The following is a 24,506-nucleotide window of genomic DNA, read 5'->3' as shown; positions in this document are numbered from 1 at the left end:
TAGGGCACCACTGGAGTGGGGGCAATATTTTAGCGGACGGGGAAAAACGAACAAAATACCCACCGAGAGTTTTTCAAAATCAGAAGGTCACTGGCAACAGCCTGATAAGACGACCAATGGCAGCGCGAGGGGACCGAATACTGAGCCGTCATTGGTCGAGCACCGTTGCCCCCTCCCCTCACTACAACAGCACGGAAGGTCAATAGCCTTGACTGACTTACCCAGACACAGCGGCCAAGGACACTCCCCTCCTCCACTCACCCCTCCCATAAGTGATGGTGGCTGCCAAATTCCACTACCACTTGTTAGTGATAACTTGTGTTAACGTTTTGACTTCCGCGGTTTCGCACTTTTACTTTAGAGAAAGGCTTTAGCTTTGCTATCAGGCATTATTGGCACAAGGCACATGCTGACCCGAGTCACGAATGGCAAAGGGACGTAACCTATCTATGACCATCTTTTTGAACAGCCACATTTTAGTAATCCTAAGGGAGTTGCACTGAGAGAAAAGTACAGTCGACCACATACAGATTGTCCACCTGTTAAGGTTATAAACCTCAAAGGCAAATAAATCATAAGGGAGTAAACATACGGAATTAATGAAATAATAACAATAATAGGCTTATAATTCTATTTTTGAACGACATGCTTTTAGGCGAGGTGTTATTATTCACGTAGATTATTGTGGGCTTCACTCACCTTTATTATTGTCTGTGATGTCCGGGACTCGTCAAAACACACATATATAAAACACAAAATCGGACTTTGATGCCGTGGACGATTTTGTGTTTTATATATGTGTGTTTTGACGAGTCCCGGACATCACAGACAAAAATAAAGGTGCGAGTGAAGCCCACAATAATCTACGTGAATAATAGGCTTGTAATAATAAAAAACATTATAGGATTTTCAAGTATACTGTATAATCATAATCCAACGTAGTTATATCGGCCGCACATAGGTGACGAAGCGTGGGTGTAGGGGGTGGGGGGGGGGGCAGTGAACTGGACCAAAGATGTTATTCACCTCAACGCAAGGGTCATGAACTACTGTTGCCTCCCCCCCCCCCCCACAATATACACACGCACGGTGTCATACTGCCCACTACCCACAACATGATAAAATGTCCACTTTAGTCTAAAAATGTAAAAATTTTAGATTTTTACCAACGTGAAACATTGAATCAATATCGATCAAACCTTGTTGAAACTCGGCAAGAACAACATTTGAAGTACAGTAAAAGCTCTCTAGACAAGTTGTGGACCCAAAGATAGTTATCCAGAACGCCGAATCTCAATTATGAGTTTTTATAAATGAATACATAACAGACCAATTTTTACATGTATTACTTACATGAGTATAGTTACATATCAAGTAAAGAATCGTCAAAAAAATGTCGACAGTAATCAACAATTAAACCTAAATGTTCTAACAAATTTAATTTTTTGCGTGCCCTCTGTCAACTGTTGATTGTTGGGTTAACACAGACTCTAGAGTAACCGGGTGTCATAGCCTAAACAAATTATGTAACTGGCCCGAATCCTATACTAATAACATTAACATAATGGGTTAGGCTAGACAGTTTCATGGTTAAAATAATGTTCGGGCCATTAACATAATTTTGTTTATGTTTATGATCCATTTCTAGTATTCTGGGTTTTATTACATGCACTTCCAAAACAGTTTATGACTTAAATTAGTATAACAACAAAATGTTGAATAGAGTTATGTATTTTATAGTGTTCTGATTAGTCATAAGGTAGATTACGTTTATGTTCGTGTCTTTTTAATGGCTTGGCATCGTGATAATTGGTTGATTATTTTATAGTGCCGATAACCACACCAGCCCTTGCATTGTACTATGTTTTTGCTCTTCCAGGACGATTAAAGAAATAATGAGCTGTAAGCAATATCCTTGACTGTAATCATGTGTACACAAATCTAATGCGGTTTACATAACAACGTGTTGTGTCTATTTAGTATAGCGACCTGTAGTAGACCTAACAACAACAACAACAACAGTTGTCGAGTGTAGATTTGCTTACTACACTTCACATCATACATTTACAACACCTATGGGTTACAAGCAAACTGCATTGTTTGTAGTGTTAATGATGTACGGAATACGTTTAAACCTCCGTTATAGGCTAAATTCACTAGTTAGGACTCCTTATAACCTTTCATAGCTGTCTTACGCATGGTTTTCAAATACAGAACTCGACATAACGTGTAGTTTTAAGATCCCTTTTCGTACAAACAATGCATAGAAATGGACCGCATTTAACTTTCTACAGTTCAAGTAGTACTGGCCCACGTGGTCCAAAACCCCAAACAATAGCCACTTTCAGTTTTGAACTTATAGGAGCCGCTGCCGCCGCCCAGCCCCATGACCTTAATATCAGAATTGCCCCCATATAAAAGCTTTCGTTGGGCCGAGGATGGGACCAATAAATAAAATGAAAGTGAAGGCTATGACAGGGGTTTATGGGGGCTATTCGGGCCGGCGGCACTTTTGACTTTGGGCAGAGGGAGAAAGTGATTGTAAATCGAGGCAATTCCCTAGGACGATGGCCTTGACAAGGGACACATCCACCATCCACCCCTAGCGCCTTGTAGAAGAGTGTTTGGTGTATGTGATTACAAGTAGTTTTACAAGTAGTGTTACTACAAGTAATAACACCATGTAGGGTATTATCATAGATTAAACATACTCCCTGTTTAATCTATGGTATTATGGAGAATAGCCTTTTCAGATGTTGACTCTTCAAAAATTAAAATGCCCAATATTAATTAAACCATCGTATAGGTTAGAGCTTTAACAAATACTTTGGTATATCAAAGCAATATTTTAGGATTAACCTCTTCAGGGAGTAAGGCTCATATGGGTACATTAACTTTATTTAATTTTTTTTGTATTATTCTCAAACACCCACATTTGTACAGTGGTTACTATTGGTTACATTAACTTCTCAAAAGTTGGTAGCACTGATTCCTTTCCTTCCCACATGTTTCTAAGGCAACGAAATATTCAGTTGAAAGGGACACTGTGTGAGGTTATGTGTGAATCAGTGAATTTGCGGACTTTGATGTGTTCTGAAACCCATTTATAATGTACATATACACTTAATAATTTTTGTTTATGATATTTTATGCTTTCGCCTTTCAAATAATATTTAGTTTACTACATTATCTTTGAAAACAAAACCAGAAATTTGATTTTAATATCTGTACTCATTTGCGTACAAATCTCAAATGTCTTTGAATCTCAAAAAACGTCCCTGAAGAGGTTAAAGGTTTCGGAGGGAAAAAACTATTGTACATGTGTTATTCTTATGGATAAAAAGTAAACTGTTACTTATAAGCATACAGTTTGCTTGTTTATGGATACATCTCGACCAAATTTGGGAAATTATTGATTTCATACTATAATATTTAAATTTGTCCTTCATTTTCCTACATTTGTCCCTACAGATAGCAGAAAACCTAGATACTTATTAAATATGACAAGGGGAAAATATGACAAGTTTAAGGAAATATTTTAGTTTTTTCCGCTATCAGACAAATCAAATAATGTGGTCTTCGAAATACTGAAATCCAACACCGTTTAAACTGAGAATTGAGATTCAATTACACACATTCCATTCAATGTTTACAGTACTGCAATGCGATGTTATACAGCATATGTTGTATAGTATCCCAGCCTTACGTTGCCACGAGAGTTTTGACGTATAAGGTTACATCTTCACAGATTGACATGCAGTTGTGACATAACAATATTTAGAGTAGCCAACGTTCGGTATATTTATTTTGCCCTACTATTTAGTTTAAAACAAAAATAACGTTATACATTATAAAAAAAAAAAAAAAAAAAAAACTAGTCCAAGTTATAGAATATTGGACGCACACTACACAATGTGGATAATGGATATCCAGGATTCAAACTCTAACGATTAGTGGTTAGTGTTTTGAAGTAGCCTACTACCAAACAGAACCAAAAACCCTTTAAACCCCCAAAACGGATCAAACCCTTAAACAACTGGAGAAATTGCAAATATCAGTAAATCGCATGCAGATAGACCTAATTACCAATTTGATCTTAAGTATTATTTTGTTGTTTGTTGCCAGGTAGGCCTACACGAACCCGTCTCCAAAGCTTGCCATTTTCTTGGCCTGTCGCCCAGCTCGGTACGCACAATTCTAACCAGCAAAGATAGCTCGCTCCAATTTGGATGTTTACGCGGCTCACCTGGACGCAGCCCCGACTATTTTGGTTTTGGGGTCGGGAGGACATTGACGTTCCCCTAACGCTGTTTTTTGGCCCTGTCTCTAATTACAACCGAGCTCTGGGTTTCCTCCGCTCTGGAAATAGTTTAATTAGAATTAGAACAGCCTCTTCCGATACTGGGCTCATCATCAAGTGCCCCGAGCCACACGATCCATGTCGAGAGCCAAATCATCACTATTGTCAGTTATGCCTACATCATGTGTGCGCAAGGACTGGCTTATCGAACAAAATTTGTAAGGAAAATATTTATCCGTTACAAGAAAATACTCGTATAAAATGCCTCGCTAAAATAGTAACAAGAGACAATTGTTAAGTTAGAAATTGCGCGAAAAATCAAACACACGGTAACATAGCACACTTTACACAAACCAGGCAAAGGGCTGTAAACAACAGAAAACCTAACTTCCTCGAAAACTCTTTGAACCCTAAAAGACCCTTTCTTAGTGAAACTTTCGCAACATGTCAAAACAAAAGTCTTCGCAGTTTATGATTCTCGCACAAACTGCTTTATCAAAGGGACCTGTCACATATTAGTCAACGTGACCCAACCCGAACCCCTTTTGAGACACATATTATTCAATTCCGAAGACTGGCGGAAAGATATTTCGAGACGGGCATTAGTTCAAGGGCATCGGACAAGCAAGGCTGTAATTTTCAGCGGACACGCGTAAAAGAAGACGGGACTGGAGAAGGGTTCAGTCTTCCTTCAGTTCACTTTTCAGGTTGCTCTAGGCCAGTGACCCATGGTATCGGTTGTTTCCGTCGTAGTTCGGCTATCCCCGGCGAAGTTCGGGAGCGTTCGGTGCTCCGATCCGACTCGAGGTCACATCGAGTCACTTACCCCAGTGGTACACATTAGACATTACATCGACCCCGGCCCACGAAAATAAAAGATAATTTGTTATCGTCTCCCAAAAAGGAAAGGGGCATCGGGGCATGCCACGTCGCAACGGGGAGTGTTTTTGGTAGTTGTCATTGTTGCTTGTGGGCCGAATGGAAAGTTTTTTTCAGAATTACATCTTCCGTTTTCTTTTTTTAATTAAAACAAACAAAACAATATCACAGGTTAAAGTACAAACTACAAGTGTTTAAGTGTATACACTATGAAGTAATGATTGCGTAGCGCGTAGCTCTTGGTTGCGTAAATTATCAAATATATTACTGAATTTAATAGACTGTAGTCTTAGCGTTATATAAGTAGGCGTGTGTCAATATTTTGGCACAACTATCTCAGTTTAAATATTCCCTATGATAGAGAGTCAAATAGTGTTGTAATTTCAATTCAAATTTCTTGGCAATACATAGAAAATGTGTGGGATGTATGTAATGAATTTCTATAGTCTACTTAATAAGATTCAGTAAAAAAATTTCGCCCAAGAACAAAACTGGTAGGACAACATGAGAAATAAGAGATGACGAATAACCAAAAATAAAGTATACAAAATGTTGATAACAAAGAATGTTTGAAAATCAAGTTGTTTTTTTCGAATTTGTATAAAGTTTCTATAAATTTGGGGAAATTGAATTAGGCTACTGTAACTCCAAAAACGCATCTTACCGTAAACCGAGCCGTGTGTATCCGAATCACTCATCAGACGTTGTTCATGTTGAAGCTGTATTGTAATCACTAGAGGGAATAAAACAGATGAGATTGAGACTGAAGACCGGCGCGAGCTCGACTGAGCTATGATAACAGCCTGCGTCAATGTTGCAAGTGCAAAACTACGTCGCTTATCAGAGGGCAACGACCGCGCGGCACTGACCTACATACGCCAGCCTTATCAGCCGCATTGTACCACACATTCGCGACAAACACTTGATCCGCTACCAGAGTGACAATCAAGTAGCACGGTGTTCATGAGATTAAATAAATGCTGTACTCACTCGCTATTACACTTGTAAATGGCTAGGTGTAATGGGCTTTCCTTATAGTATGCATCCCGAAGTAAAGGCCAACCCCCTAGTGGCTTAACCTTTACAACTCCCTTTCCTGCTTTGTGTAGATAAGTAAGGAAGCAAATGTATGGCAAGAAACGCTGTAATGTGATCTGTAGCCCTGGTGCTGTGTCCAAATTAATAACAGTGTCCCAGAATAAAATAACCACAAAACATACCGTAAATCGATATATTTTATAAATCATGCGGCCAAACTAACCTCTTTCATTGGACTTGAATGACTTTCCTACATACTCAGAAACATTGATATTCATGTAGGCATATACTGTACGTTTTAATGTTGACAGAGTAGCCATGGATCAACCATGCGAGGTCGTGTGACAACTGAGATCTGAACTATCAAGTCCACTTGACGCCGTTCACTTTATCGTCAAGTTAAAAGGCTCCGAGTGATGAACAAGGCCATTCTTGACCTAGCTCGGTTTCATCCTTTATTGATAACAGCTGATTGCTGATAAGCGGTCAAAGCCCTGGGGTAACTGACATCAAACCAGAACACTTATCACCATTTCCCAAATCCCCACTTTTATCAATCTAGGCCGTAAAGTGTTATTGTACTTAGCTTCAAACGATTATACATTATCTCGTCTCACTAGCCAACTAAAGATCGAAATAATTCAACAAGTTTGTTGGAACGTCGATATGCTCGTTTTAGGGTTTGATAAACAACATTTCACATACAATAGCTTTGAGGGTTTTTTTTTGGGCCCGTTTTGTTTTTTTGAGGTCATAGTTTAAAATCGTGTGTCTATATTGATATATCTGTGTCAAACAAAGACACTTGGTAAACAGAACACATGAATCGTTGTTACCCGAAGCACAGCCAATTACGACATGGACATAATTACAGACTGTTTTACGAACATCCTCTTAACATAATATTGCGATTACACAGGGAGTCCGGCTGATTATCCCAGTCTAGTGCCTGTAGCCACCGACGATCGCGGGCATGTTTCAGCAGATTACCCTTAAACGCTTGGCATGTAAGGGTAACGGCTCTCGCCATTTTCTATTAAGGACAACCTACAAAACGCTTCTGGCGTAAATTACAATCCATCCATTGGGTTCATTGCAAGATTTACTGCTGAGCATTAATAAATGGGTTAACGAACTATTTTCATTTAGTTGACATTTTCAATGACAAATTTAAAGGGAGAAACCCGATTCTAAACAAAAGCATCTCTTATTTAAGCCTATTCATATTTTTTTGCTGCATGCCAAATGTCAAATTTGGTAAAAGACATAATGATAGCTGACAATATATATTTTGTGCCGGTGATTCAACAATATTTCTAACACTGATATTCTGAGAACGGCGGGGTTATATTTACGCGCAGAACTGGCGGGTTTCTACTGCGCAATCGCAGTAACAGCGCGACCCGTTACCCCGCATTCCGACCAGAGTGAATGAACTTGCTCTTTCAACGACGCCGGTAAACAACATGGCGTCTCACTCCATCCAGACCCTTCTCTCTGCTTCTATAATTAGTAGACGATCTTGTTGACCACGGAAGATTTTGACTTTCCAGAACTCTTAAATAACGGGCCGACTTCGTGTGTGAGGCCGTTCCATTCCGTTTGAAAAGGTTCAACGCCCGTTTTTTAGTCTTGATACGGTGACTGATGGGTTAGACGATTAGACGACATATGGATGTTCTACAAGAATCTAATTTTAGGCCGTCAACCCCATATTTTGTTTAGGTTTAGGTTGCACGTCTAAATAAAACATACGACATTTGTAATTTAGTTATGACAATATGTACTCAACTGTGGGAGTCTCAGTTATTGCAAACGTATGTAAACACACTGCGTGTTTTATGAACTAATTAAGTCAATTTCAGGGGTTTTAGAACTTCCTGAAGGTCAAAACGCAACAGTTGTTTATGTTTCAAAAAGTTTCTCACTGCCGAAATGGTTTACACAGATAATTTGTAAACGGAAAATTAAGCATTAAGTTGTTGGGTAGTCAAAGCTCTTTGTTTACTTGGCAAAACGTAAAACCAAATTTCCCCAAGAATATGTGGATTCACGGTCAAGAACACACGGTCAAGGTCAGTTAGGAAGGATTGTTTTCATTCGTGGAACCTGTAATAGTGTACAATTTGGGAACTACGCAAGGATGTAGGCCAAAAGTGCAAGTCCGGACACTGAGCTGCGCAGTACTTCGGCGAAGAAACGTTCCGGGCCGCGGCTACGAGGAAGTGAACCAATGAAAGTCATTTTCTCAGGTGGAACCAAACTCCAAATTGGAATACGCCGCGACCCAGGCCCGCATGCCGCCATCTTGATTGAGCAATTCGACCCGGGAAGACGGAGTGACGGACTACGTACAGTACTCGGACTGAGAAACTTAAGGTTAGGTGAAGGTCGCAAGATGAAAGCCATATATAAACTATTCATGAAAACTCTAAAAAAATATTGTAATCAAAATAATACGCTTAACATTAAAACTGATACGACGCATACGTTGGCACTCTTGTGGAATCCAGTCCTGGATATTAACATTATGTTTTAAGGCCGTGGACATAACTATTCAGCATAACATTGAGAGCTACTTGACTTGGAATGTAATATCTACTTGTTGATAATGTACATGATAAAATTTATGTTACACCTAGATCCGAGCCCCGAGGTATGTAAACAAGGAAAATGTGTATTCGTAGCCAGTATTGTTAACTAGAGCGTAGTGTGGTAGAATACTTGTGCTTCTGTTGTCGGGCCACTGCCCATGGACGAGGGTTGCGATCACTCCCACCTACTGTACTGCGCTGTACTGACTGCTGACTGCTGAGTGCTGACTGCTGAGCGGCCCAGTTTCGTCAACACGCCTTGCTTGTTTACCGTGCTGACGAGTCTCGCCGCCGGCCTACATACATCAGCACCGCGGCTGACGAACCCGCCACATTCCGCACTTGTGTTGTTGTCCTCATATTTGAATTAGTCAATCAACAGATTTTGGTCGATTTGAGCTTGCACGATTTACTTCATAAGTTCTTGTAAAATTACTCATACCAAAGAGTTCATCTAAGAATATTAGTTTGAAACCACGAGAATTCATCAAGGTCGTAATAGGTTTTTAAGTAGTTTGCTGTATGCACATTCGGGGAACATGTTCTGAATTGAGTTTAAAGCAATTTTTACAATGTATAACATTTTTGGTCTTGACATTCCATTATTAAATTATTCATTTATTAGACTACCAATAATGTCCTTTGTGAAACTATTCACACATGTTCTATAGCTAACTAAGACTAGACATTTTTTTTTAATTGCGAATCTTTTTGTTGCTAGTAATGGTTGAAATGGCTCACAATAACAGGTAACAAACACAGATTATAGTTTTTAAGTGCGTACTCCAATAAAATGACACATTGAAGAAAGAGAGTTAATTTTTGTCAGTTTTGTATGTAACATTATCTTTATTGCTAAAGTTGAGTGGGTGTCCGGTTACAGTTAGACTGATGCCATATTTGGCTAGGTGGCCAGGTGCAGGTGGGTGTGATGCTACATAGTGCTCAGCTAGGTAAGGGCGACAGAGTTCATACAGTTCAACAACCCTTGGCCTTGACTCCGTAGATGCGACACTAGCGCTGGCGACGACAACGTAGCAGATCAATCACAAACTATCATCTGATTATCACCCATCACTCATTGTAAATCCATAATGACTGTTGGGGTAACATAATACACCTAGGACGATGTGCTCATTTTACCTTTCATGACTTTGAATTTTCATCAAAAAGCTCAGTAGTATTCAAAAGTTGATTTTTCAGAAATTATTTGTACAGCAAATCTATTAGTTAAACAAGTTATTAATTGTCAATTTTGATGGTTATTAAAATTACGCAAAAATATTAAATAATTCCACCTGAACAGTAAAAGACGAAACTGCTCGAAGAAAGATTTAAAACGAAAAACTACAATTATGTAACAAATACATTGACACTTCAAGAAACCAAATGGTTGTTTCAGACCACCCTTTGCACGGCAGTACTACGAGTTATATTTTTATTGGACACTCATGTCTGACCTGAAGTAGACAAACAAGCATGCGACAGGTCGACGTACGAATGTAAGGTCAATAGTCTACTCTACTAGCCGCTGGCCAGCCTATCATTTGTATGGAAATATGGAAACTGTATCTAGCTGTGTGTGACACTTAAAATGCTATTTCAATTACGATTTATTCTAATTACGTTATGAGTGCATAAATAATACGTTTTCATTTTTATCGAGGTAAAACAGCACATCAACAGTCTTCTTTATGACAAAAACAACGTCCAGTTTATGAGTTTTTTGTAGTTTTCTTTTATACATCTTTCGTCAGTTCACATGAACTTGTAAGATTAGCTGCATGGATGACAACCGTAGGCATACTCTTCTGGCATACAAATACAATATCATATGCATTAGAGTATAATGGGTAGCCTACGGTAAAGTATTCGCTTTTTTTCGAACAGAGGTTCTACAAACTTGAAAAGGCTCTAACTCCAACTCATTGTATTGCATTACAATGGCAAACGAAATAACGCCCTTTCGAGAAATATGAGTACTGTATGTAAAGTTATATGTCGAAATTATAAATAAACAAACTATTCGTTTATATAAGGTTTATATAAGGCCGTTTATGTATATAAGGTCATCATTCGCCTATTGGTCTGATGACTATTGGAGTGTCCAATCGAATTTGATCACCACTGCCAAAATTTAACACATTTACCGTCTTATAAAATAGTATACATACACTAAGTGTAAATACATGTTTCAAGTGTTATTATACGTATTTTTATTTACTTTCCGTAAAATTAATAACATGTTATATGCTGATTAAGAAGTTATTTAATAAAAGATAACCAAAGAACACAGGATATTGATTGTGCTATAACAATAAGAAAATAAACTTTAGAATAGTCAATATAGTCACAAGAAATTAGTGTTTTTATCAGTTGTTTGTAAAATTACGATATTACGACGGATTTAATTTAAAATAAATTTAATAGACGGAAATGTTTTACTGATAATAATGTAAAATAACTTACTATGCTACAGACATATTTCTTATTGGATAAAACATGTTTACAGTGAAACACGTATGTTGCTGACAGACGTTACGTGATCAGTAAACACGACATGGATGAGAAAGAGAGGAGGAGAAAGGTGGGGGAAAGCAGTGGGCGAGGAATGGTAGAAAGCGGTTATACAAGAGTTTGGGTTAGGTCAGGGCAAGAAAAGTGAAGTGAAGAATACCAGTCGATCGACAACAGACCAACATGGCATCATGCAGCACTGAGGTAACCGATTGAGAGGATACAAGTTATTGGTTTGGAACACGTTAAAAGAAGGCCAAATTAGCTAAAGCTAATAATTATATCGTAAATCAATATTTGTCACTGGTACAAACTACAAACCAACTATTGCGAGACTGTGCCTACTACATATTCATGATTTCTAGTAAAATAATAATTTATGTCATATCAGAAAAAGAAAATCTAGTCCTACTCGGCACAATAACAATCATTTTTTATATACAGTATAGTAAATTGTTTAGTTAATTTTAAACGTAAATATAATTTAAACTTAGTCCAATTCTTGCTTTCTTTGAAAAGTTTGGATTTTTAAAAGAAATTCCTGTGATTCATTTCACTCCCCCTAATCATCAAACTCAGTACCTATTGTATTTAATATTTTGGTCATAATTTATTGTTATGGCATAAACGCAAAGCAAATTAAAAACCAAGACAACAATAAGTGGTACATGATGTTACACTACAACTTTCTTGGGAGCGCAGACGGAGCTGAAGATTTTTAAGTAGAAACACTGAGATAATAATTTAGCTATGTGAATATACTTAAAATATTTAAAAAGTTATTTTTAGTTATTTTTTAAATATTTACTAAGCCATCGACTAATGTGAACGCGAAAACATAGCAAACAAGTTGGATATTTGAGGGCAAGGCTACGCAACAATAGGTTGAACGACCGGGCCCGAAGGTAACCGTTGCAGGCCGGAGTTTGCCGAAGACAGCCGAAGTGAACCGAGCGAGGCTCAAGTGATAGCAAGAGCGATGACCTCGTGATGTTATCATCGCTTGTAAATGACATATTAAAAGGAGGTTGTTATTATGAAACACGATGATTTATAACAAATATATTCGAACTTAATTCTGTGTATTCTAGTCATCACAAAGGATCTTATACTTCGACGCCAATTCCTAAGACAATTGAAACGCAGTGCGCGCAGTATTTCCAACTCATTGCTGAAAAGCATGTTTTCATAGTATTCCCAGCTCATTTCTAAATACATTACCTCCACAGCAGCCCAAAAAATCAAAATATTAATAGTATAGGATGAAATCAATAAAATCGCCAAATATGATCAATATATACACAATTGTGTTTTATTTATACTTCAGGACACGTATCCTGTTGTGCTATTATTTGCATTAGATTATGTTTCTTCTTGTGCAATTTTGACGATGCCTACCTATACCTTGGTATATTTATAAACTGAAAACTTCAAATCTAATGATAAAATATGTGTTTATCGAGTTCTTTAATACCAGCAATTCACTATAACGGGTTAAGAGCATTCATATAATACATTTAGTAAGAAACATTTTACATTCCATTGCAATCTTAATCCATTAGAACATATTATTTAATTATTTCTGACTTTATCGGTAGTTAAATGACTTTTTCTATTGATACTTGATTTAAATAACTGCAAAGTTAGTATGGCCTCTTTTAAGTAGTGGCATGAAAAGCATTTAACTAAGTTATGAGCTAAGTAAAGTGTTGTGTTTCAAAATCGTCACTGTGATGAGTGAGGGATATTCTCATTCCCGTTTCTCCCTGCACGTTGCCAAACCAACCTCCCCTACCTGAGGAATCCGCCATGGCAGTTTCAGTGTTTCTAGCACTCTCAAAAACACCCTTATAATCCTCACTAATTGGCGTGGCAGTTTCGGTATGGCTTATGATCATAAAACGTCGTGGCAGTTTCGGTACAGCCATGACCTCGTGATGTTATCATCGCTTGTAAATGACATATTAAAAGGAGGTTGTTATTATGAAACACGATGATTTATAACAAATATATTATCTACAACACGCTATGTAGGTTTTGAACAATCACTTAAACGGATAGACTAAAGTTATCGATAACATTAAAAAACCAATTTGTGAGAATTTGTTTTATATATACATGTAACAACTACCGTGATTTTTCTTACCCTTCTGTATCAAAGTTATGCTTTACACGACGTCATGATGTAAAATGGAATTTTAGATTAGTTTTCCAAATGTGACATGCTCTAAGTTTATCCCTAGTTATTCCCTAAATTTGTTTTCCCCTCTAGGATTTATATGATAAAGGAAACCTACTTCCAATTAAATGGTGCATGATTTTTGAATCGGTTCGTGATTATTTTCACCTAGCCGGATTAATATTTGGCAACATGACATGGATCTAAAGACTTATACGATTATATAAAATTATATTATACTGTGTAGGAGGTTTTGAATTAGATTAACACGTATTTCACGAAAGTTGCCTGAATGTAAATGCCATGTGATATGTCAACCTATGTGCCTCACTGCAGTCAGGTGGTTGATGCAGTGTACAGGACTGCGAGAGACGAGCGACCTGCATGGAGTGCACTGACCTCACAACCATGCACTTTAGGCAACGACCTCCATATCTCGTGTACTTTAATATTTTATACACTTTAAACTGCAATAAACGTAGATAGTTCGAGGGCATACAATTGACGACGTACAGAAGTCGTCCAACTTCCGAAATCGAATAATGTGATTACATTTGAAAATTGTCCACGTCTCAGATGTAATTAAGTCTCAGATGTTAGTTACATATTTTAAAGGTATGTCTGACATGTTATTTAAAATAAGAAGGAAACTAACAATTAATGTTTTCCTTTACAGTATTTTCATCACATACATTAGACTATATAGATAAGATTCTATGAACCGTTCAAGTCAAGACGAATTTCAATCCCGAGAGAAATCTTCCTCGATCCGCAACAAAATGAAAATTACTAAAAGTTCTTTTAATTTTATTTAGTTACAATTAAGAAGTATATATTTTGGTTCCAGTACCTAAATTATAGAGGATTATAATAGGGTACGATCGTAAATATAGTTGAAATTCAACATTAAATTATTTTTTATATTATACACTTGTGTGTATGCCTGTTGATACACACGTGTGACGTTGCTAGGTTGGCAACGCTGGCGGCATTGTTGTGACGTCATTTCCGCACTTGCGTGAGGTCGATGGCCGTACGTCTGCGACGCCACAATGGCTAACGGTCCGCTTTGTCTGCGTACACACAAACAATACGTCGCGATGCGAATCTGTTTATTAGCTAATTAAATTTGATGATAAGAAGAGGGCGTCGAGCGAAGCGTAGGCCTACACTTGCCGTAATGTCACAGAGCAGAGGTAGAGAGGATACTTCACATCATTTCAACTTTTAGTACATAGTATAGTATACCAACATATTTCCTGTAACGCTAAGAAAAATATTGTTATTGCCTTAATTTTAATTAGTGATAACGTCAAAGATCGGTTAATTTAATCATTATTAGCGTAATAAACAGTGTTTTTTTTACCGAACAATAAATAAGATATTTGGATTATTCATCAAGTTTTAGATTAGACTTAACTCACGAGTCATGAACAAATTTCAAATTTAGTCATCAAAAATGGATATATAGAAAAACAGTACTGAACAAATATCAATGCACTGCTTTTGTCCGATTCTACTCAATTCTGTTTACACGGGACAACCATAAGTCGTATGTAGAAATAGGTCACGAGAATGTGTCCTGCTACTGGGATTGTTTGTATATGTTAGAATAATTAAAATCCAAACTTGGATAACAACAGAATAAATTTATCTGCAGTATGTAGGCCTAGTCATCTAATTATCTGAACGCTGATCAAGTTGAGAGAAGGACATATTTTGGCTGTTTCCATATAGTTTAGAAAGGCAGGTAAGGGGTAGAGCCTTGTGGCGGAGGCTGCGCGGACGTTGTCCCCATACCACCATGACCTGGATAAGGCTTGCGACATGACCGCGGTCTAGGTATGTAACACGGGGTAGTGTGGTCAATACCTTACCAGACAATCCATATAAATGCTCCCATAAATCAATTAATGCCGATAAAGTAATGTAAGCACGCGTATTTCTGAGGAATCAATAAGCATGTTTTTAATTAAGAAAAGAAAAATTGAAAATGGAAAAATGTCGAATATAAAAAAAAATAAATTAAAAAACGTGCCCACAGGAATTTTTGAGTATTTGAAAGCATTAGATAGACCATCCTTAATTATGAACATAAATTTAAATATGAACACAGACGAACCTACTATAAGGGCTAATGTAAAGGGGCAAATAATATCCGTAACTTTTCTTCTCTTGTTTTCTTCTACGCTCACATAATATCAACATTAGTTTTAGTTGAAATATAAAGGAAAGACTAATGTTTACGTATTTTTTATACAAGTTTAATTGAATATCAGTTGCTTTAGCCCACGAGCGCGTCCTAGCGGAGATCGCTTCAACTAAATGAAGGTCCGCCAGCTGTTGTAGTTCCTTGCTTGTCCACCAGGCCGTGCGCGGCGCCAGTGTTCTGATTACTGGACGTGAGATGTTAATTTTAAAATAAAACAGTTATTAAGTGAATAAAATAATTAATTTACAATCAATTAAATCTGTTGATTGTAAAACCATACCACAATGAGTAATTTTCTTATTTAAGCTAAGATAATCACGAAAAGTAGTTTAAGCTATTGAAAACTATTTTCATAAACCTTTCGTCTCTTGTCTTATATCTTGCTGTGATTAAACACCAGACTGAAGGATCAGCTGTTTTAAATTATAATTCAGATTTAAAACTGTTATAAAGTAAGTTGCTCAGCATCACTGGATCTTTGAATGTAAACTCATTTGCTAAGGGGCGATGACCAGAAACTACCCTTCTAGTCCATTCATCCCTCCGCTTGATCATTAGTCTTAAACTGACACCTTGATCATAAAAATCGGTTAAATAGGACGGGCGAAAAAGGGAGAGAACCCCCTTATTGTATTAGGTATATGGACGATTATTGTTACGAAGATATTCGAATCATGATCTGTTATTATTTATTGAAGTAAAATTACAGGATAAAAATTCTAAAAAGTATAAAGGGGTGCTCGCATATTTACAAGATTAAGTAAATTTTAAACAAACAGCAATAAAAAATTATGCATATAAAATCGATTAATAAAGCATACATGGAACCAAAACTAAAAATGATTTCTTAAGCAACGTAAGTACCTCTGGGGTTGGTGACGAAGCGGAAGCGGATACAGCGGAACATGCCCGGCAACAGTAGAGGCAGTGGTAGTGGTACACTGCGGGTAGACATGGTACGAGTGGTCGCGCGGGTGCCAGAGTCGGCGATATAGGGGTAGCTACCCCACGTGTATACACCACGAGACTCCGCCAGTCACATGCCCCCTCCCTCCCCCCTGTACCATGAGATAGGTCACGCTTGTACGCGATTCGCACACGTTCGTAAACAGTATATACTGTTACTAGGCGATGCCACGACATAGACTTGCAAGTTTATACGCATCTGCGATCCAATCAAGTGTATACAACTGCTACTTAATTTGGTTTAACAAAAATGAGAAAAAATATATTGACCAATTATTAATTTACAACATTAGTAGCTGGAATTTACAATGAAAATATTTCCCTGCTACCAAAAGAAAAATTAGTACTTAATTCAGATGAAATTTTAAACAAGCCGACACAATTAACAACAAATACCATGTCACTATTTCGCCATACCATTTTTTAATTGTCGCTATTAATGTTGGATGAACTATGTATTTATTAAGAGTATTACTATAGTTTATTGTCTAAATATTTTTTATTCACTATCACTTTCATAATGAGAAATTGTAGTTCCATTCAACCCGTATGTGTAAGGATGCGTGATGGAGCAGTAGCAGTGTCTTGTGTAAGGGATGTTTTCTATTTAGGAACTATCACGTGGTCAGTCTCGCGGCTCGCCACGGGTAACCCCCCTTCACCCTTCGCCCCCTTCCCATCACAACTACCCTCAGTCGCTCACAGACCTGTAGTGCGTCATCTTCATTTCCACCTTGCCGCTCACGTCACAAGGTTTTAATGTTGGACTAATGTAAAAATACGCATTTTAAATTATATACGTCAATTTCTGGATGAGTAATAGTCCAAAATAGTTTTATTGACTGGGAACATGGAACTATTTGAAGCTTGCAAGAGATAGATATGTTATTATTGCTTTTAAAAAGTTGGCTGTTGCATTAATTTCATATAGATTTTATTATTTGATTGCAATTTGAACTCATTTCTTGTTGGTACAATCAATGAGTGTAGTTAAGAAAACTTTTAAAAGTCATATAAATAATAAAAATGATCAAATTTATCACATAGCAGGACTTGATTGAACATGAATTATCGTAGTATTTGGTTAAATTAAAATTAGGTTTTCTTTTATGTTAATTTTTTAAACTTACAAGTAAATTCCAATTTGAATGTATGTGTTTAAAAGGATACAAAAGTAAATTATTTGGGTGTGCAAGAACTTAGTTTAGGAATATTTACTAAAGTTTCCCATATTTTTGTTTTTAGTTTTAGCTTTTTATATAAATGAACGATCTTGCCATCCTCAGTACTATAGTTCGGCCGCTTAGAAAGTGACCTCCTCCAGCATTGGTTTAGCATTAGCGCGCAGGTCGTTTTCTAAGCGGCCGAACTATACATTATAACGATACATTGTGTTAACAATACAGCAACAGTTGATGAAATCGCCACTAGTAGCGGTACTGTACAAGATCGACACTAGCGCTGCCTGTGAGAGCGCGGCGGAACTACCAGCGGCAGTAGCGCGAGGTCGCACAGTTCATCCACCCCTGATATAGGTCAAGGTTCGGTCTCGCTCCCGTTCTGATATTTGCCACCAACATCACCAACCAACACTAGATTTGAACTGTGATGATCACGGCTACGGATAAATTGTACAATGTGATGTATATTTAGGTTAAAAACGTTAGGTATCTGACTGATAACCTTAATCATACGTCATTGCATATCTCTTATATTAATACGTGAGGGCTGTTTTTTGTGAACAAAACTCCTCCGTTATTTATAGACCGATTTTAACGTTTGATGTGTCAATTTATTCGTCTCAATTCGAGGTTTTGCATAAAGGTTTTAGAGTTTAAAAATCTTTACTCTTAAGGGCGCAAGACGCTCTCAAAAGTCGCATTTTCCCCTTAAGAATTACATTGAACAAATTAAAAACAAAAACAGCTGTGTATAAAATAAAACTCACCAGCTTTTTGGGAATAAATATTGATGTTTGTAATATTGAGGAGGTTATAGACAAATCTAAACAGTAAATCAGTTTTGTTGGAAGAACAGAAAATTTCTTGAGTTTCAAGGAGAAATATTGAAAACAGGAGGAGGAGACAATTAATAGGAAATCTTATTGGTTTGAGAAGAGTAGAGGAGAGACCTGGTCTCACAGTAAGGAATCCAGGTAGACAATCACTTGGAGAGATGCAACTTATTTTGGAAGTAAAAAACTACCTAATGTCAGATCAAATATGAAATATTTGAAATATCAGATGAAATATATGTTTACTGGTAACAGCTTTAAGTCGGGGAACATTTGTAGAAAGTACTAAAAAATAAGGCCGGGTCTAAAAAATGTTAAAATATTTTTACAAGAAGCGGTTATTATTTCAAAGCACTATTAAGTAGCGTGAGTATTTCAATTAGTTACATAAGCTTTTATTCGAGTCTTTTAAGCTCACAGAAAATTATGACTGTTATTACTGTCCCCAGGCCAAATGTTTCAAACATTAAGAGACGTTGTAAATAATGCAAAATAGCTGTACACAGGTGTAACAAATGTTTCAAACATTAAGAGACGTTGTAAATAATGCAAAATAGCTGTACACAGGTGTAAATTTATGTACCTTGTAAAGTACAGTACGTAACAGTAAAGTGGCCGTACACATAATGTACAGAACAGTAGACATATCGGTCCAGTGACTGTACACATCATGTAGAGTGTTCACAACAATAAACGTGTCGGTCCAGTGACTGTACACATAATGTACAGTGTACAGTAGACGTATCGGTCCAGTGACTGTACACATAATGTACAGTGTACAGTAGACGTATCGGTCCAGTGACTGTACACATAATGTACAGTGTACAGTACAGTGACTTTACACATAATGTACAGTGACTGTACACATCATGTACAGTGTACAGTACAGTGACTGTACACATCATGTACAGTGTACAGTACAGTGACTGTACACATCATGTACAGTGTACAGTACAGTGACTGTACACATAATGTACAGTGTACAGTACAGTGAATGTTCAAATCATGTACAGTGTACAGTACAGTGACTATACACATAATGTACAGTGTACAGTAGACGTATCGGTCCAGTGACTGTACACATAATGCACAGTGTACAGTACAGTGACTTTACACATAATGTACAGTGACTGTACACATCATGTACAGTGTACAGTCAGTGACTTTACACATCATGTACGGTGTACAATGTACAGTAGACGTATCGGTCCAGTGACTGTACACATAATGCACAGTGTACAGTACAGTGACTTTACACATAATGTACAGTGACTGTACACATCATGTACAGTGTACAGTCAGTGACTTTACACATCATGTACGGTGTACAATGTACAGTAGACGTATCGGTCCAGTGACTGTACACATAATGTACAGTGACTTTACACATCATGTACGGTGTACAATGTAAAGTAGACGTATCGGTCCAGTGACACGGTTGCCGCGCGTTGAACCCTCAGCTAACTGGGACATCACCTTCGCTGCTGCTTATGCAACCTTCACTGAGCCTACAGCATTGTGGGAGGGGGGGGCAATCTAAATAGGGAGGCTAACAAGCCAGGGTATTTCTGAGCGTATCTATTTAAAATAATTTGTAAACTTTTCATCGTTGGCTTGTGTTTTATTACGAATATATAATACGAAGGAATATATAATACATTTCTAATAACAGGACCAACATTTTCCTTTATTGTTTACTACATACACATATTTGGGAAATATTCAAGCAAATGACTCTCAGTATAAATATATTATTTTCTAACTTACGTGTTTCGAGAGTGAGAACGATTAAGTCAATCATTAAAACTATCTTTAGATATATTTATTTTATTTGCATACTGTAATTCTTGTACTGATTGAATGAAACCCTTCATATTATGGTGCGTATTGCAATAAGAAAAATGCATAACAAATGCCTACATTTTTAGAATGATACATATTTAATTTTTTTACGAAAGAGAGATAATTTGAATCAAATTAAAATTATGTATGTGCTAATTTGTTACAAATTCTTGATGTACAACAAAACAGTAGTGAGCGCAACACCTGTAGGTCGCGTAACTAGAATCATGTGAGTTTGTACAACTGCTAAGCCAAGGCCAGCTATAGAGTAAACTTAACTGTTAACTAAACGTGTGTGAAACAAAAGCATTATATGCAAATACAATAGTAATATTGAAAATCATTGAAATTTATTCCTATAAAAAAAAACTAGAAAATATAGGTTAGTTTATTCAATGTGCTATACCAACCCTAGGTACGATGACATTGCAAGCAATGATAGCCTACATAATTTATCATAACAACATTTTACAAAATTAAATTTAATAAATGATTTACAGAAGCATCAACTAAAATGCCCTGAAGTAAAAATACCAAGGAAGAAATCACCGGCAAATACAACAAACACTGTGTGTAGAGTGTAGTAGAGATGTTGACGGAAGGCCTACCTGTTATCAGATGTATATCCTGATCTTGCTGACGACCCATGCTATCTAACCCTGTACACTGAGGGTTGTAAGTGTAGGAGTGTAGAGCGGGGGAGTTGAGGGCTTTGACCCCCCTACTGCGCAGGCGCCCCCTAGGTGAACAACCCCCAGGTCGGCGAACAACAAGGTCAACCGTGCTCCCAACCCCACACCCCTCACCCCCTCACCAATACACAACAAATATATGTTTATAGGATTACGACTAATTTTATAGGGAGATAATTTACCATACATTTTAATTAAACTTGGAGTGAAAAGTTTGAGTAATTGACTTATTGTTCAAAATATTGTTTGTTTAATTCGTTTAAAACACCCATTAATCAAAGTTTCGAATCTTTATTTATGAATAATTTTACTTAAAGACAACTTTTGGTATTTCACATAAAAATATAGAGTCATCACACCAATCCCACCAGAGGCGTGTAGAGGTATTTATAAGAAGTCAGGAGAAGTTAGGTGTAAGTTATTGTTTGTAATTTAATCGTTGTAGTTCAGGATAATTGGTTTATAATTAATAATGGTAAGAGACAATAGTGAATTTATATTTTTTAATTTCCTCTTACAACCATGAAATTGAATGATATTATTAAAATAATATTGTTGCTTAGATTAAAATGTTGTTTTAGGAATACACCAAGCAGCTCATGTTGGATGTACTGTACCAAATAAATATCGAATTGAAAAATATCGAGGCAAAAACAAGTACATTTTAGAAATGAAATAACATATTCAGAACGGAACCGAACCATGTTAATATTGGCCAAATGTACAATTAACGTCAATATGAGATTAATGAACGTTAACCTCTGCAAAGTTCAGCCCCCGCACATGACGGACCCAGCATCCCCCTGGTGGTGCCGGGGGGGGGGGGGTTCAACGCTCGCTCGGTCAAGGACATTGTGGGGGTGGTGGTGGTAACGCACCCTCCCCCCAATTACCAATACTTGCTACTAATTAATGTTACTGCATCAGGTTTATAGCTGGATAATATTGTTAGTCTATAATTACATGGAATATCGATGTTTGCAAACATTCGACTATGTTATGCATGGATAATAGTGTGTTTGGATTTGGATTTTAAAAGTCTGTCAATACAACACATGGTTGGATTGATTAACTGTGAGTTGTTGTAAAACATTTGCAAACGCGTGTGCATTGTAACACAACGTTGTCGTAGCACTCATTATATTGGTTTATCAATTTATTCATTGGCTTAACAAAAATACACCCAATACGAATTCGTATTTGTATTAGATTTTTAGTTAGAAGGTCCTATTTAAAGTAAGTTTTTTTTTTTTTAAACAGACCGTAATGTTAATATGCATTTAACGTTGAATGTATATATTACAACGTACAAAATAAAATAGACCTAAAAGGGAAAATAAATAACAACCTTCATGGCGATTTAAACATATGACAATCAAAGTACTTCCGACCCTACTACAGCTACAAAACCATTTAAAATGAAACCCTAATTTGAAACCACCCTACTTTTGAGGGTAAACATACTAAACCAATACTTGATCCCTACTATTGTGCTCTCATCCCCGTTAATATGAGTGTTTTCCCCAATTAGACCCTTCCAGGCACACTTAACAACAAAGAGAGAGTATTGGCTTGCAGACAAAGGGAATTGCACAAGTTTGCAAATAGCGGGTGAGCGTTGTGTACTAAGCAGTCGATACAAGTGTACAGGGTACGTCATGTGTGGGTGGAGGGGTGGGGGTTGGTGTCGTTGACCCCTGTCGTAGCTAGGTCATGGGGTCACTGAACTCTCACCCTACACCCACCGCGCTCGACCTACATCAGCGCAGTTGGTAAATACTCAGCTATTACGTTGTGTACATTCGAAAACACATTTTAAATAACGTGTCATATTTACAAATCTTTGAGAAACTCGTGACAGAATTAATTATACAAAAATAATTCCAATTGGGAGTTCTATTCGTATTAACCCAATAAATATTGAACCCAACAGAAACTAAGACAAAAATCAATAAAAAAATAAAACTAATAAAATAAAAATCCAGTGCAATTTTCCCCTTACATCTGTTTCAAATGTACACAAATGATTTTTATTTGCAAAGCTAAGTGTGTGTACATTTGTTTATAGGTAATACGTAGAATGTATGTGTTGGAGTTCAACAACTACGGCGCCATCACGCAATTCGGCTACAGGGCTGTACTGCGGTTGTTGCATATCCGACGGGCCCGATGCTGAACGATGGCTGTAGGCCGAAACTCACATTATCAGGTCCTACCAACTAAAGTCTCTTTCGTTCATTATTGTGAGCTGTCCACCATCAGATAGGGGATATATTCCTGCCCATGTTGAGACACTTTCATAGGAAAATCACCATCGAGTTGCTTCACATCTGGTCTTGGTGGTGCGGCTCGGAGTTCATATTTGACTACTAAACCAAATATGGAGGTCAGTATTTGCTTTTATTTTCGATTATATTTATTTAATAAGAAATCAATTACATATTTGGGATTTTCGGATACAAGGCTTCATGTACCCAGAATGGTTAATAAACGTTTCAAGGGAGACCAGCAGCCTCGGTTACGACTGTTTCCGGCCGTCAACATTCACTGCGAGGTCGAATTGCCTTGCCTTAGTTTTTTCATGGTTTATTTACAGATTCTTTCAACCATATAATAATAACCCTTCAGACAATTATAGACTTTGCATACCCCCCTCCCCTCCTTCTACTAATATGACTAACAGCACTGTAAATTACACATTGATCTTTATTATGAGATCGATGAAATTACATCACGAGATAGTAAAATAATAACAAGTACAGGACATACTATTGATGAATGTTGTACTGTCATTATTAATTCGACAGATGTTTCTTATCAAGAAACAACTGAGTCAAAAGAAACCGAGTCAGCTGTTATGGCAGATCAGGAACGAGCGCCGTGGAGGAACAGGTACCGAACAGCGACAGCGAAGTAACCGGCTACTTTCCTCGGCGAAAGTCTACACTTTCCCTGCATCTCTTCCGGTTTCGTCTCCCGCGTAATCGCACGTTGTTATTGGCGATAGATGCTAGAGCAATGCCCGGGACACAGAAAGGGGAAGGGGGAACGAGGCCGCAACGAGGCTAGGCCGTTGCCTTCTGGTTTTTGAGGTTAGCCATCAATGTATGGGTTGTGACGTAAGCCAGCTGAAAGTGCGAGGTTTCGGCAACATCACCAAGTATCGTAACGCACCGGGTGACAATGTGGGCCACCAGGATTTGCCAACCCTCAGCACTCACGTTCACTATTGGTGACGTCGACGTTCGAATAAATAAAACATGTAACGCGTTA

The 24,506-nt window shown here is 37.4% G+C and overlaps 1 protein-coding gene across 1 annotated transcript in view; it reads right to left on the bottom strand.

Moving 5' to 3' along the window:
• LOC128999188 (nuclear hormone receptor E75-like) overlaps window positions 1-24,506 on the bottom strand; it is a 104,175-nt gene that overhangs the window by 19,933 nt on the left and 59,736 nt on the right.

Source organism: Macrosteles quadrilineatus, unplaced genomic scaffold, assembly GCF_028750875.1.
Source record: "Macrosteles quadrilineatus isolate MER2022 unplaced genomic scaffold, UCM_ALF_1.0 Scaffold_1__1_contigs__length_201487025, whole genome shotgun sequence".
In the NCBI taxonomy this organism is placed as follows: domain Eukaryota; kingdom Metazoa; phylum Arthropoda; class Insecta; order Hemiptera; family Cicadellidae; genus Macrosteles; species Macrosteles quadrilineatus.
Note: the sequence above shows the minus strand (reverse complement) of the source record. Positions and strands in the feature narration are given on the sequence as shown.